Source organism: Agelaius phoeniceus, assembly GCF_051311805.1.
Source record: "Agelaius phoeniceus isolate bAgePho1 chromosome W unlocalized genomic scaffold, bAgePho1.hap1 SUPER_W_unloc_1, whole genome shotgun sequence".
In the NCBI taxonomy this organism is placed as follows: domain Eukaryota; kingdom Metazoa; phylum Chordata; class Aves; order Passeriformes; family Icteridae; genus Agelaius; species Agelaius phoeniceus.
This window is the reverse complement of record NW_027509866.1, coordinates 8,304,976-8,318,744: the sequence shown is the minus strand read 5'-3', so window position 1 is coordinate 8,318,744 and position 13,769 is coordinate 8,304,976. Positions and strand designations below refer to the sequence as shown.

Below are 13,769 nucleotides of genomic sequence, written 5' to 3'. Positions count from 1 at the left end.
TGGCCCACTCGTGGCACTGCTAGAGGAGGAAGAAAGTGCAACTGCACAATTCCAGCCAATCAAGAAGGAAGAATGGGACAGACAAACACCCTGTACAGATGCAGGCGTTCAGCTGGGACTGTGGAGAGTTTGGGTCCTTGCCAATTGGATGTGTGTCCCCAGCTGCAATCTCTGGGCCTGCAGCAGAGTCTCACTCAGCTGCCAAAGCAGAAAGCTCAGGCGCTGTGCTGGCAACGGGCTCGTCTGATGCAGAGCTGTCAGAGCAATGTGAGGGCAGAGCCAGCCCAGCTGGGCCCAGGGCTGAGCCCAGCAGAGCCCTGGCAGAGCCCAGAGCAGCCTCAGCAGCCGCAGAGCCCGGCTGCAAGGAGAGAAAGCAGAAACCGCCCATCAGCTGAGGGCTCCTGGGCCCTTGTGCCAAGGCCTGCGGTGCCCAGGCCACGCTGGCTGTGCCCAGAGCTGTGCCCAGAGCTGCCCATCCCTGCTGCCTTTGGCAGCAGAGCAGGAGGGCAGGACATGTGCCCAGCCTGCAGCCAGCCACGGCACATCCAGCCCTCAGCAGCTGCCCAGAGCCAAAAAGCAGCTGGGCAGCCACTGAAGAATTCATTGCATCTGCCCCAGCTAAGGGGGAACCTTTGGTGCCCGGCCAGGCCCTGCCAGGCCCAGATCTGGGAGCATCCCCCTGCCTGTGGACTCACCTGCAAATTGGGCCTGGAGCCTGGCTTTGAAGAAGGTGCCAGAATCCAAGTCCATCATCTTCAGCTGGCCAGGCCGAGGAAGAGATTGTCACCCTTGAGGTTTTCCTTGGTGTCTCCAGCAGCAGCCCCACCTGGTACAGCTTCTCCAGGGGCTCCTGCTCCTTCCCTGGGGCCAGACCAGGCTATCAGGGCTCTTCCCAGGGCCCCAGCCATCCATGAACCAGACAAACCAAACCAGGGGGGGATGGTGGCCACCACTGCTTGCCACACCAGGTCTCCAGCTCAGCTCCAGCCCAAGAGCTGTGTGTTCCCTTCTGCTGACCCCTGCTCAGAGCTACAGGCAGCACAAAACCAGCCTGGTTTGCTTTGCCACTGAGTGCCAAGAGATGTGTGGAGCTGGTACCTGCCAGGCCCCTGGATCCAACTGTGCACGTGGATCTCTCCCATCTTCTAGGGCAGAGGAACACCCTGCACCCAAGGATGGCAGAAAAGCTCTTCTAAGGATGGCCTGTCCAAGGGTTGCATGGACAAACACCTCTTAATGATATCCTGGCACTCTGGGGAGAGAAACCAGAAATCACCAGTCAGCTGGAGAAGTTGCCCCCCTGTTCCCGTGCCCAGGCCATGCTGGGTGTGCCCAGAGCTGGGCCTAAACTTCCCCATGGATGCTCTGTTTGGAGGAGAGCAGGAGAGCAGGACCTGTGCCACCTCCTCAGCAGCTGCCAGAGTGGGATGCCCACGAGCCCGCTGCTGTCTCCCAGCACTGGGATCCCCCCGTGCCCAGAGATGAGGATCCACCTTGAGAGAGCCAAGATGGGAACAAGATCCGCCCCCGGATGATCTCCTGGCCCCTCCTGAACGGGTGCTTGCCCATGACCAGGTGGCACAGCAGGAGGCCCAGGGACCAGATCGTCGCTGCCTCGCCGTGGTAGCGTTGGTGCTGGATCCACTCTGGTGGGCTGTAGGACAGGGTTCCTGTGGAACACAGACACAGCTCAGCAGGGGGATGCTGCTGCTCCCAGAGCGCGGCCCCAGCATCCCTGGCCATGTGGGGGCTGCCCCACAGGCACACGGGGTGAGCGCTGCCCTCTCACCAGCACCTGGGACTTGTGTACAAACTCGGGGCTGGAAAAGAAGCCACAGGTGCTGGAAGAGGGCAGCAGAAACCCTGGGAAGGCCCAACCATGACACACAAAGGAAAAACCCACCCAGTGGTGGAGAAAACCCACTCTCCTCCCCACCTGCATGGCCCCCAAAAATGTTAATAAGCCAAGGCAAACAAGGGGAGCAGAGCAGTCCAAGTCCTTCCTCGCCTGCACACCAAACCATCCAGGGCACGGGGTCAGACCCCCCTCTCTGCTACCCCCATGGGGGTTTGTGTCGGGCTGGCTGCCCCAGCTCCAGCCCCAGCCCAGGCCACAGTGGGTGCTGAAGGCTGTCGGCAGGGCCAGCAGCTGGCCCCCCTCACACCCCACCCAAATCAACTCGGCTCCAGCATCAATCCCATCCCGGCTGCAATAGGGGGAAGCCCCGGTGCTGCATCCAGGCTGGGCCATGAGATGCCCAGGAGCATCCCCTGCGAGGGCTCACCTGCAAACTGGGTGTAGGCTGTGTCTTGGAGGAAGGCGCCACAGCCAAAGTCGATGAGTTTCAGCTGCCCGCTGGCCAGGTCGAGCAGGATGTTCTCGGGCTTGATGTCCCTGTGCAGGACCCCGCAGGCGGTGCAGTGCCGCACGGCCTCCAGCACCTGGCGGAACAGCGCCCGCGCCTCCTCCTCCGGCAGGAACCCCCGCTCCGCCAGGAAACCCGAGAGCTCCTGGCACCGCTCCGGACGCTCCAGCACCAGCAGGAAGCTGTCGGGGAGCTCGAGCCACTCCAGGAGCTGAATGACAGCGGCACAGCCACGGGACACCTTGGCCAGCAGCACGATCTCCAGCGGCGCGCTGCTGCCGTCGGGCTGCGGGAGGAGCGCGGTGCCGTCAGTGGGGCTGAGGCCATGCCGGGGCTCTGAGAGCCCTCAGCCAGCCCGGGATGCTCTGCATGCCCCGCTCAGCCCACGCCCGCTCTCCCCGCAGGGCTCCCGGCGGCTCCCACCCTGCCGGGCCCCGGCTCCTCGCCGCCCGGCCCGGCCCGGCTGCTGCCGCTGGCCCCGCTCACTCACCAGCTCGCCCCAGTGCCGGATGCCATCCCGCGGCACGCGTTTGATGGCCACCTGCGAGCGAGGGAGAGCAGCGGGTGAGCTCGGCGCCCTGCCCACCGCGCTCCGACCTTTTCCTCCTTGTCCGCCTTCTCCTCCTCCTCCTCCTCCTCCTCCTCCGCCCGCCGCCGGCCCCGCCGCTCACCGGGGCGCCGTCCGAGAGCCGCGTGGCCGCGAAGACGCTGCCGAAGCCGCCGCGCCCCAGCAGCGAACCCACTCGGTACCGCTCCTGCAGGGCCTCCTGCGCCTTCCCTGCGGGCGGGACGCGGCTGTCAGCGCTCGGCCCGGGGCCAGCAACGGCCCCCGAGCGCCCCTCAGCCGCCCCGGGCCGGCCATGCCCAGGCGTTCGCTCTTTGGAATGCGGCACTTGAGGCTCGGGGCCGGCGGCCGCGCTGCCGAGCGGCGGAGCTCAGGCTGGGGAAGCCGCAGCGGAGGCGGCGGGAGCGGCTGTGCCGCCTGTGTCCTCCGCGGGCCCCGAGAGGAACCAGGGACGGGGCCGGGGTCGAGGCCGGGGACGGGGCCGGGGCTGGAGCCTGCGTCGGGTCCGGGGCCGGGCTCGGGCCAGGCGGAGCCGAAGGGCGGCGATGCCGCCCCCGCACCAGGAACTGACGCCCGCCCAGCAGCGCCACCGCCAGTACGGCCAGAGCCGGGCGGAGGCGAGAGCGCGGCGGGACGGCCGGGGCCGGGCACGGGGCAGCCCCGCCCGGGGCCGGGGGCGGGCCGGGGGCATGGCCCGGCCCGGCAGGGGAGAGGGAGGCGGGGAGAGGAGAGGGACGCCGGGCAAGGGACCCTGGGAGAAGGGTGCCCGACCGAGGGAAAGGGAGAGAAAGAGAAACAAAAAGAGAAGGAGTGTTGTAGATTATCTGCTTTTGCTGCTGCCGCCGCTGCCGCCGCTGCAACTGAAGCACCGGGGCCGGTCGTCCCCGTGTCCGTTCCCCGCTCGCCCCATGAGCCCCACGTTCGAGCCCCGCGCGCCCCGGGCACAGCCCCTGAGTCTGTCCAAACACGGCAACTTTGCAGCGGTGAGCCCAGATGCAGAGCCCTGACTCCTGCACACTGGCACAGCAATCCCCTCGCTTGCTGCTCTGCATTGGCCTGCCTGAGGGTCAAACACTGTCGGGCCACCTTCCCTTGCTGTAGGATTCCTACCTGACCCCAGCACTGCACTTACATCTCCAGTGTTGCCTTCCAGTAAAAACAGGGGAAGGAAAAACATGTGTGGCTCATGGTATTTTCAAGTGTCTAAAAATCACTAAGTCGCCGATCTTTGAGGTGCGGTGCATCTGGAATTCCTGGGATGGAGAAGTAGTGCAACATGGAAAAGGGGAGCATAGAAATAAATAGAGGAAAATATCTTGGATTGTTTCTTTCTGTTTTCATTTCATTTCCTAAAAACTGTTTCAGTTCTTCCAGAATCTTGTCCACAGTCCTGTTTGCTCTTTCCAAGAACCTTTCCTGGAGAACGAGGTGCAGCTTCTGTCACATGATGTGCCACCAACTGCAGCTTCTCTTGGCTTTCCACACTGTGCATGCAGCACAACTCTTGCAGCAAAGCAGGAGAAACGTTTGAAGAACTTTACAGCTTGTTCTTTCTTTTCCTTTTGAGCTAGGCACTTGTGCCATTGGTGAGGTTTTCATTGTTACTGATTTACAATAAGAAAAGATGATGGGCTACCAGGAATTGTTAGGGAATGCAAGCTTGACTGAATGCAGAGAAAGACTCTCCAGACCTTGCAGCCAGAAATTGAGAGCTGTGTGATAATCATTCCAACGCCCCCATGGACATCTTGAGAGTGATGTAGAACATGAAAATGGGCTGACAGAGGGAGTTTGTGTCAGTGTTCAGTTCAGATGCTTCTACATCTCCTGCACTGATATAAATCAAGAGCACAATCAGTTCATGAAAGGCACCAGAACAAGCTGGACCCCTCAGGAGATGACTGAAAGAATCTGAAAAGGTGAAATGCAGGGAATGACTTGGTGAGCTTTGCCTGTACAAAGGATCATTTTTCCTAATACTTTCCAATCCATTCCCTCCACTTTTGTCCTTCCTGACAAAGCCATTTTCATCCCAGACTCCCCATGAAATGGGAAGCCTGAGCTTGTGGAGTGCCTGAACGATGCCCTGTTCCTCTGCAGGGACACTCAGGCTGGAACAGGAGCAGGAGCCCTCTCTGGGGCAGCCTCCTCCAAGCTGGAATTTGTGCTGTTCTGGGAGAGGAGGAGGAGGAGGAGAAGGCAGGCGCTGTGTGGCAGGAGCAGGAGGGTTGGGCCACAGGACATTCTGTCTGCGCCGCTGCCCCACAATGGGCGGCCGTGCCCCGCGTGCGCTGAGCTCCCTGGGCTGGGCTCAGCTTCCCGCTGGGACTGGGCAGAGCCTGGGCTCAAACTGGGGGCAGCAGCACTGCAAAACACCTCTGGGCATCTGTGTTTGCTGCTGCTGGGAAGGAGCAATGAAGTGAGTCGAGAAGTTCTGGTTTCTGTTTCTCCTGGTGGATTTTTAAATTTAATTCCACACTATGGAGGCAATTTCTGTGCTGGCCTCTGTCAGTTTATTCTCTTTCAACACAACAAGGCTGTGTTTGAGCACTGCAAATGTGGCCTGTGTGGCTTTAATTCCTCTCGCCTTAGTGCTCAGGGGCTGGTGATATTCCAGTATCTGCTGATCTTTATGCCTGCAACAAAAGCACTGACTTCACTTTCAAGAAAGAACCGTGGGCAGCACCAACTGAAAGAGGCACTTGTAGTTTTATGGGTAAAATTCAGGTGGCAAGCAGAAGAGGGCCAAGAGCAGCCGTGATCTCCAATTCCCAAGGCAAAGGCACCAGCAGCCTCCTGCTGTCAGCTCAGAGTGAGTCAAACAGAGCTGAAAACAGCGCTGGAACCCGATCCTTTCTTCCTCTGAGGGCTGGCTCAGGGCAGCACAGGCGGGCCCTGAGCAGTCAGGGCTGTGTGTGGGTGCTGGCTGCTCTGCTCCAGAATTGAGCTGGAAAAAGCCCTTGGGAGCCGAGGCAGGAGCAGGCGGGAAGGGGCCGGCGCTGCTGCTGCTCCTGGCCGGGAGCCCCGGCTGGGCCGGGCCGGCGCCCCCTGCGCTGCAGCTGCTGCTGCTGCCAGAGCCGGGCGGGACTCGGGGACAGGGAACGGACACGGGGGGGGGGGGACAGCAAAGGCCTGGTGGCTGCAGGGATAGTGACGCTGGGGCCAGCGCCTGCACAGAGCTTCAGCCCGCAATTAACCCCGAGGGAAACGTTGGGGAAAGGCTCCATTTCAGCCTTTCTGCACTCGTGGCTGGGAAGAGACTGAAATGAAAGCAGAACAAGCAAGGCCCAATCCCTCCTCTTTTGGGAGGAGCCCCGGCCCTGGGCCTGTGAGGGGCCTGTGAGGGGCCTGTGAGGGGCCGTGAGGGGCCATGAGGGGCCATGAGGGGCCACGGGGAACTGGGGAAGCCATAAAGGTCTGTGAGAGGCTGTGGGAGCCCAGGCCCCTCATGGAACCAAGGGTCCATTGTGACACTGCAGAATCAAGGAGATCATTGTTGACAGGATGGAAGCTCTTAAAACCAAGGGGCCACTGTGGCCCAGCAGGGCCTTATGGAACCAAAAGGACCATGGTGACACTATGGAGCCTCATGGTACCAAGGGGCCATTGTTACACAGCAGCCACAGCAGGGCCACAGAACATAGGAGATCATTGTGACACTGCAAAACCTCATGGAATCAAGACATCCATATTACTCTCCTGAACCTCATGGAACCAAGGGTCCCTTGTGACGCTGTGGAACCAAGGAGATCATTGTTGGCAGTATGAAAGCTCATGGAACCAAAAGTCCATTGTGACATTGTGGGGCCTCATGGAACCATGGAGACCATTATGACACTTCAGGACCCAGTGGAACCAAGGGGCCATTGTGACACTGCAGGGCCTTGTATAACCAAGGAGCCATTGTAGCACAGCAGGGCCTCATGGAATCAAGGGGGTCACAGTGACCCTGTGGGGTTCCGTAAGGGGCCATGGGGCTCTATAAGGGGCTGTGGGGCCCCATGAGACCACAGGGACATTCTGACTGTGGAACCAAGGATACCATTGTTATACTACGGTGCATCATGGAACCAAGGAGGCCATTGTGAACCAGCGGGGGAACCTGCTGAGACTATTGTGACACTTCAAGGGCCATTGTGGAGCTGCAGGGCCTCATGGAACCAATGACACCATTGTGACATGGCACAGCCTCATGAGACCAAGGGGACATTGTGACACTATGGGGCCTTGTAGAACTGAGGGGCCCTTGTGACCCTGTGTGGCACCATGGAACAAAGGAGAGCACTGTGACACTGCAGGGAACCAAGGGGCCATTCCGTACTTTAGGGCTTCATGGAACCAAGGTGCCATTGTGATACTGCGGAACCAAAAGAGACCATTGTGACACTGAGGGGCTTCATGGAACCAATGAGGCCATTCTGACATTCCGAATCCCCATGGAACCAAGGGGCCATTGTGACACACAGGGCCTCACAGAACCAAGGCAGCCACTGTGACACTGCAAGGTCTCATGGAAGCAAGGGACCAGTGTAACACATCCAGGCCTGGTGGAAGCAAGGGGCCATTGTGATCCTGGGGAACCCAATAGAACCTAGGGGCCATTTTGAGACTCTGCATCCTCACGGAACCAATGGGCCATTGTGGCACTGCACAGTCCCATGGGAACAAGGAAACCATTTTGACACTGCAAGGCCTCATGGAAGCAAGGGGCCATTGTGCCACTGTGGAGCCAAGGAGACCATTGTTATATCACTGGGCCTCATGGAAACAAACATCTGTTGTGATCCTACAGGATCTTATGGAACCAAGGGGCCACTGTGATGCTGCAGGGCCCCAAGGATCCAAGAACATGGAACAGGTCTGGCTGGCTGGGCCTCCTGGGGGCTGCCTGACTGGTCCAGCTGACCTTGGCATGTTGAGGACCACTTCTCATCAGACACTGAAGCCCTGGAGTTGTGTGCTTTCCTTCCTGTGGGAAAGAACTGTCCTTCTCCTCCAGGGGTTCATGGCTGAAATTGGGATTCCTCTTCCAAATTTGATTATATCCAAGGATTATTCCCATATGAAAGCTGCCAGGACAGACAGCTCTGGCTGGCCTTGGCCTCTTGGGGGCCACCTCTCATCTGCCTTTAAAACACTGGGGGCTGGTGCTTTTCTTCCCATGGAAAAAACCCATCTTTTATGTCCAGGCATCCATGGCCAAAATTGAGAATCTACCTCCAAAATTCCTTATATCCAAGGATAGCTCCCAGACAAAAGCTGCCAGGACTATCCAGGTTCCCTTTGCTTCTTGAGGGCCAGCTCTCATCTCCCTTTGAAACACTGGGGCTCCTCACTTTCTTACCTGTGGAGAAGAACTGTCCTTCTCGTCCAGATGCCCATAGACAAAAGTGGGGTTTGGCTTCCCAAATTCTGTCTCTCCAAGGATTCTTCCCTGACAACAGATCTGGCTGGCCTTGGCCCCCTTGGAGCTGCCTCTAATAAGCCTTTGGAACACTGGAACTCCACCCTTTCCTTCCTATGGAGAACTGTCATTCCAGTCCAGGAACCCATGGCTGAAATGGAATTCCACCCCCAAAACTCCCCATATATCCAAAGACTGCTTTCAGACAAAAGCTGCAAGGAAAGACAGGTCTGGTTTGCCTTGGCCTCTGGTGACTGCTTCTCATCTGCCTTCAAACCCTGGGGTTCTGTGGTTTCCTTCCTATAGAAAAGAACTGTCCCTCTTGTCCAGGCACTCTTGGCCTCAGGCACTTGACCACTATACAGGGATGTTGGGAAGGATGAAAGTTTGACAAGAAAGTCTCACAGATATGTATGCTTGGCAGAAAGATTTTTGAATGTAGAATCTGAAGAAGGAATAGAGATGAAAGCAAGTTTTGATATAAAAGAAAAGAATTGCTGGAGTGGTCTTACTGGATAGCTAAGAAGGCAAAGTATATGTTAATTAGAAAGGGTTTTTATGACTTAGAGCAAAGGATAAACCCACCTCAAACAAGAAGATGTTTTTACCAAGCAGAAAGATAGCACAGGCAAACAAGTCAGCAAATGCTGCAGGTAGAAAAAAGGTCTCAGAATTTTCCACTGCAAGAAAACTGGAAAACATCTTCTAGCTTAAACTGTAATGTACTAACTTTTAGTGACTGGAGAATAGTAACATGAATATGGTAATTATAGTAGTTACAATTGGCTATAGATAAAAGTATAGGTATAGATTGGTTCTACTGTATTAAGATGCTCAGCAAAGAAAAGTATATAATGCATTTGTAACCTAAACTAAGGGTCTCCAGGCCTGCAGCTGGAGCTGACAGCTGTGGGCACAGCTCTGTCACCCACGACCCTGGACTGCTGTAACACCTTGCAAACAATAAACTGCATTTTGAAGAGCCGCCTGGAGTGCCACATCCCTCTTTTCGGCTCTCACAAACGGGTATTTCCCAGATCTACCAGAGCCCAGATCCATAAATTTCCTGGTGCTGGTGCAGCCCAAGTGCAGCAATTTGCAGGCAAAAAAAGCCAAAATCTGGCAATTTTCCATTGCTGGCTCTGTCGCTGCCCAGACCTGGAGTTGCCCAGCACTGCCATTGCCCAGATGCAGAAATTTCCCAGTGCTGGCAAAGCCCAAGTGCAGCAATTTGCTGGCACAGAAATCCAAAACCCGGCAAATACCTGGGGCTGGCACCACCCAGATCTGGTGTTTTCCAGCACTGCCAGTGTCCAGACCTGGCAATTTCCTGGTGCTGGCACAGCCTAATTCCAGCAATTTGCTGGCAAAGAAAGCCAAAATCAAGCAAATACCTGGTACCTAAAGCAATGCAATCTCGTGTTTGCTGACATCGCCAGTGCCCAGATCCAGAATTTTTCAGATGCCTGCACAGCATAATTCCAGCAATTTGCTGGCACAGAAGGTTAACATTTAGCAATTTCCCGGTGCTGGCACATTCCCCACCCAGATCTGGTGTGCGCTGGCACTGCCAGTGCCCACATCTGGCAATTTCCTGGTGCCAGCACCTCCCAAATGCAGCAATTTTCTGGCAAAGAAAGCCAAAGCCCAGCAGCTTCCTGGTGCTGACACTGGCATCACCCAGATCTGGTGTGTTGGGGGGGCCTCAGCTTAAGACTGTGGGAAAACCCTCTTTATTTAGGGTCAGCAGGAGCTCCCGGCCATAATCCTCTTGTTCAGTTATGCAGATTGTTACCAGAAAGTTCTGGGTTCTCTTTGCTATCATTGGTTACTTTTTACTGCAAAAAGTGTAATATTCTTAATCGTTCCTTCCTCTTGGGTCCTTCTCTCAGATCCCACCTTTAACCCCTTGTCCTAGATTGCTAAGCAATGTGTATTCCATTTACCATCTGTTAGGGCTATGGCAGTTGTATTCTGGGAATTGGGCAGTTTTCTTATGTCTTCCCCAACCAATCCTCCCTCCGGGGAGACACCTGATGTTAATGGCCATTGAATGTCACTGCATGACTGATAAAATTACAGCATCCCACTGCGAGATGCTCCGCCCAGAGGGAGGAGCCAAGCATTCCCAACTGGATATAATCTGAGATCTTGGGACACCAGAGCATTTCCACTGGATTCCCAGAGGAACAGCTGCTCTTCCACTGGATCTTCAAAGGAAGACTGACTACACCCCTTTCTACAGGATCACTGCTCCAACAGAACCACACCTGCTGCTCCAGGAGGGCTGCAGCCACAATTCCAACTGGACTGCTACCAACACCCTGACCAACAGGGTGTCATGTTGTATTCTGACTCTGTCAGTGTTGTTTTGATTTACTGCATTGTTTATTTTTTTTCTTCCCTAATAAAAGAACTGTTATTCCTGCTCCCATATCTTTGCCTGAGAGCCCCCCCTTCATTTCAAATTTATAACAATTTGGAGGGAGGGGGTTTACAGTTTCCACTTCAGGGCAGGCTCCTGCCTTCCTTAGCAGACACCTGTCTTTCCAAACCAAGACACCCTCCCCATAAATAAATGTATAAATATCCCTGCTAGACCCTGGACCCAGGCTTTTTTCTGCTTTGCTCTCTGTACTGTGCACGCCGTCCTGTTTGTTGTGTTTGCCTTCATTAAAGTTCTGTTTCCAGAGCACCAGATGAAAGCAGTCTCTGTCTGTAAAGTGGCCAGAGCTGGTTCTCAGGGAAACCACTGGTCAACGGTCCGGACGAGGGCCAGAAGGTTTCACTGGTGTTTGCTGGCACCGCCAGTGCCCAGATCTGGAAATTTCCCTATTCTGACACAGCCCAAGCGCAGCAGCAATTTACTGGCAGAGAAATCCAAAACCCTGCAACTTTCTGCTGCTGGGTCTGGCACCACCCACATCTTGTGTTTGCTGTGCCAGTGCCCAGATTTGGAAATTTCCTGGTGCCAGCAGAGCCCAAATCCAGCAGATTTCTGTCGCTGGCAACGACACCACTCAGATCTGGTGTTTGCTGGCAGTGCCAGTGCCCAGATCTGAAAACTTCCTGGTGCTGGCACAGCCCAAGTCCAGTGATTTGCTGGCACAGTAAGCCAAAATTTGGCAATTTCCAGGTTCTGGCTCCAGCACCATCCAGATCTGGTGTTTGCTGGGACTGACAGTGCCCAGATTTGGAAATTTCCCAATGCCTTCACAGCCCAGGTCCAGCAATTTGGTTTTAGCTAGCTTAGGCAGAGAAGTTCCTGGGACTGTGACTTTGCTTTTTCTTGGAATTGTTTAAACCTGCTCTGGACTGAAAACTCAGAAAAACACCAGCAGCTCACACCTGTGGCCCACCGAGCTCTGGGACACTGCATTCCAGCACCAGAGGGACTTAGAAGAGACCGAGTGAGCCAACTACACCCCACAAAAAGGACTTTCTGAATTTGCCATCTCTTCAGCACTGTCAGAGGTTTCATTTAATATTATTCAGTATTCATGCTTGTGAATAGTTTATTTGTTAAATAAACTGGGGTTTTTTCACTTTTCTCGAGGGAAGTCTTTTCCTGAACTAGTAGGGGGAGGGGCTGCTTGAACATGCTTTCTAGACAGAGCCCTTTTGGAGGTTTCCTCCCCAGATTTGCCCTAAGCCAGCACAAACAGTCATCATGAAAATTTCACCAGTGGCATAATTTCCTGCTGGCAAATCTTGTGACAGAAGCTTGACCTTGTTCTCCATGAGACATTCTTGGGAAGAGCAGAGAGGAGAAGATTCCTGGAAAACTGAAACAGCTTTCCAGAAGGGAAATGAAAATGAAAGAAACAATCCAAGATCTTTTCCCCTATTTATTTCTATGCTCCCCTTTTCCATGTTGCATTACTTCTCCATCCCAGGAATTCCAGATGCACCGCACCTCTAAGATCGGTGACTTAGTGATTTTTAGACACTCGAAAATACCATGAGCCACACAGAGTTTTCCTTCCCCTGGTTTTACTGGAAGGCAACACTGGAGATGTAAGTGCAGTGCTTGGGTCAGGTAGGAATCCTACAGCAAGGGAAGGTGGCCCGACAGTGTTTGACCCTCAGGCAGGCCAATGCAGAGCAGCAAGCGAGGGGATTGCTGTGCCAGTGTGCAGGAGTCAGGGCTCTGCATCTGGGCTCACCGCTGCAAAGTTCCCGTGTTTGGACAGACTCAGGGGCCGTGCCCGGGGCGCGCGGGGCTCGAACGTGGGGCTCGTGGGGCGAGCGGGGAACGGACACGGGGACGAACGGCCCCGGTGCTTCAGTTGCAGCGGCGGCAGCGGCGGCGGCAGCAGCGGCGGCAGCAGCAGCGACAGCAGCAGCGACAGCAGCAGCAGCGACAGCAGCAGAACAGATATTTTAGATCACTTTTTCTTTCTTTCTCTTTCTCTTTTTCCTTCTCTTTCTGTTTTTCCTTCTGTTTTTCTTTCTCTCCCGTTCCCGCTGTCGGGCACCCTTCTCTCGGGGTCCCTTGCCCGGCGTCCCTCTCCTCTCCCCGCCTCCCTCTCCCCTGCCGGGCCGGGCCATGCCCCCGGCCCGCCCCCGGCCCCGGGCGGGGCTGCCCCGTGCCCGGCCCCGGCCGTCCCGCCGCGCTGTCGCCTCCGCCCGGCTCTGGCCGTACTGGCGGTGGCGCTGCTGGGCCGGCATCAGTTCCTGGTACGGGGGCGACATCGCCGCCCTTCGGCTCCGCCTGGCCCGAGCCCGGCCCCGCCCCCGAGGCAGGCTTCAGTCCCGGCCCCGTCCCCGGCCCCGACCCCGGGCCCGGCTCCTCCCGGGGCCCGCGGAGGACACAGGCGGTGCGGCCGCTGCCGCCGCCTCCCCTGCGGCTTCCCCGGCCCGAGCTCCGCCGCTCGGCAGCGCGGCCGCCGGCCCCGAGCCTCCCGTGCCGCGTTCCAAAGAGCGAACGCCTGGGCATGCCCGGCCCGGGGCGGCTGAGGGGCGCTCGGGGGCCGTTGCTGGTCCCGGGCCGAGCGCTGACAGCCGCGTCCCGCCCGCAGGGAAGGCGCAGGAGGCCCTGCAGGAGCGGTACCGAGTGGGTTCGCTGCTGGGGCGCGGAGGATTCGGCAGCGTCTTCGCGGCCACGCGGCTCTCGGACGGCGCCCCGGTGAGCGGCGGGGCCGGCGGCGGGCGCAGGAGGAGGGGGCGGAGGAGGAGGAGGAGGAGGAGGAGGATGGGGCTGGGCAGGGTGGGCGGCGAGCTGAGCCCGCTGCTGTCCTTGGCTTGCAGGTGGCCATCAAAAGGGTGCCACGGAACCGCGTCCGGCACTGGGGCGAGCTGGTGAGTGAGCGGGGCCAGCGGCAGCAGCCGGGGCTGCCGGGCGGGGATGAGCCGAGGCCCGGCACGGTGGAAGCCGCCAGGACGCCTCGAGGGAGAGTGGGCGTGGGTCCAGCGCAGGGCGCAGAGCATCCCG

At 57.1% G+C, this 13,769-nt stretch overlaps 1 pseudogene; it reads right to left on the bottom strand.

The window, feature by feature from the left end:
- Positions 1 to 1,145: 1,145 nt before the first annotated feature.
- Positions 1,146 to 13,030, bottom strand: LOC143692489 (serine/threonine-protein kinase pim-1-like; annotated as a pseudogene).
- Positions 13,031 to 13,769: the final 739 nt, after the last annotated feature.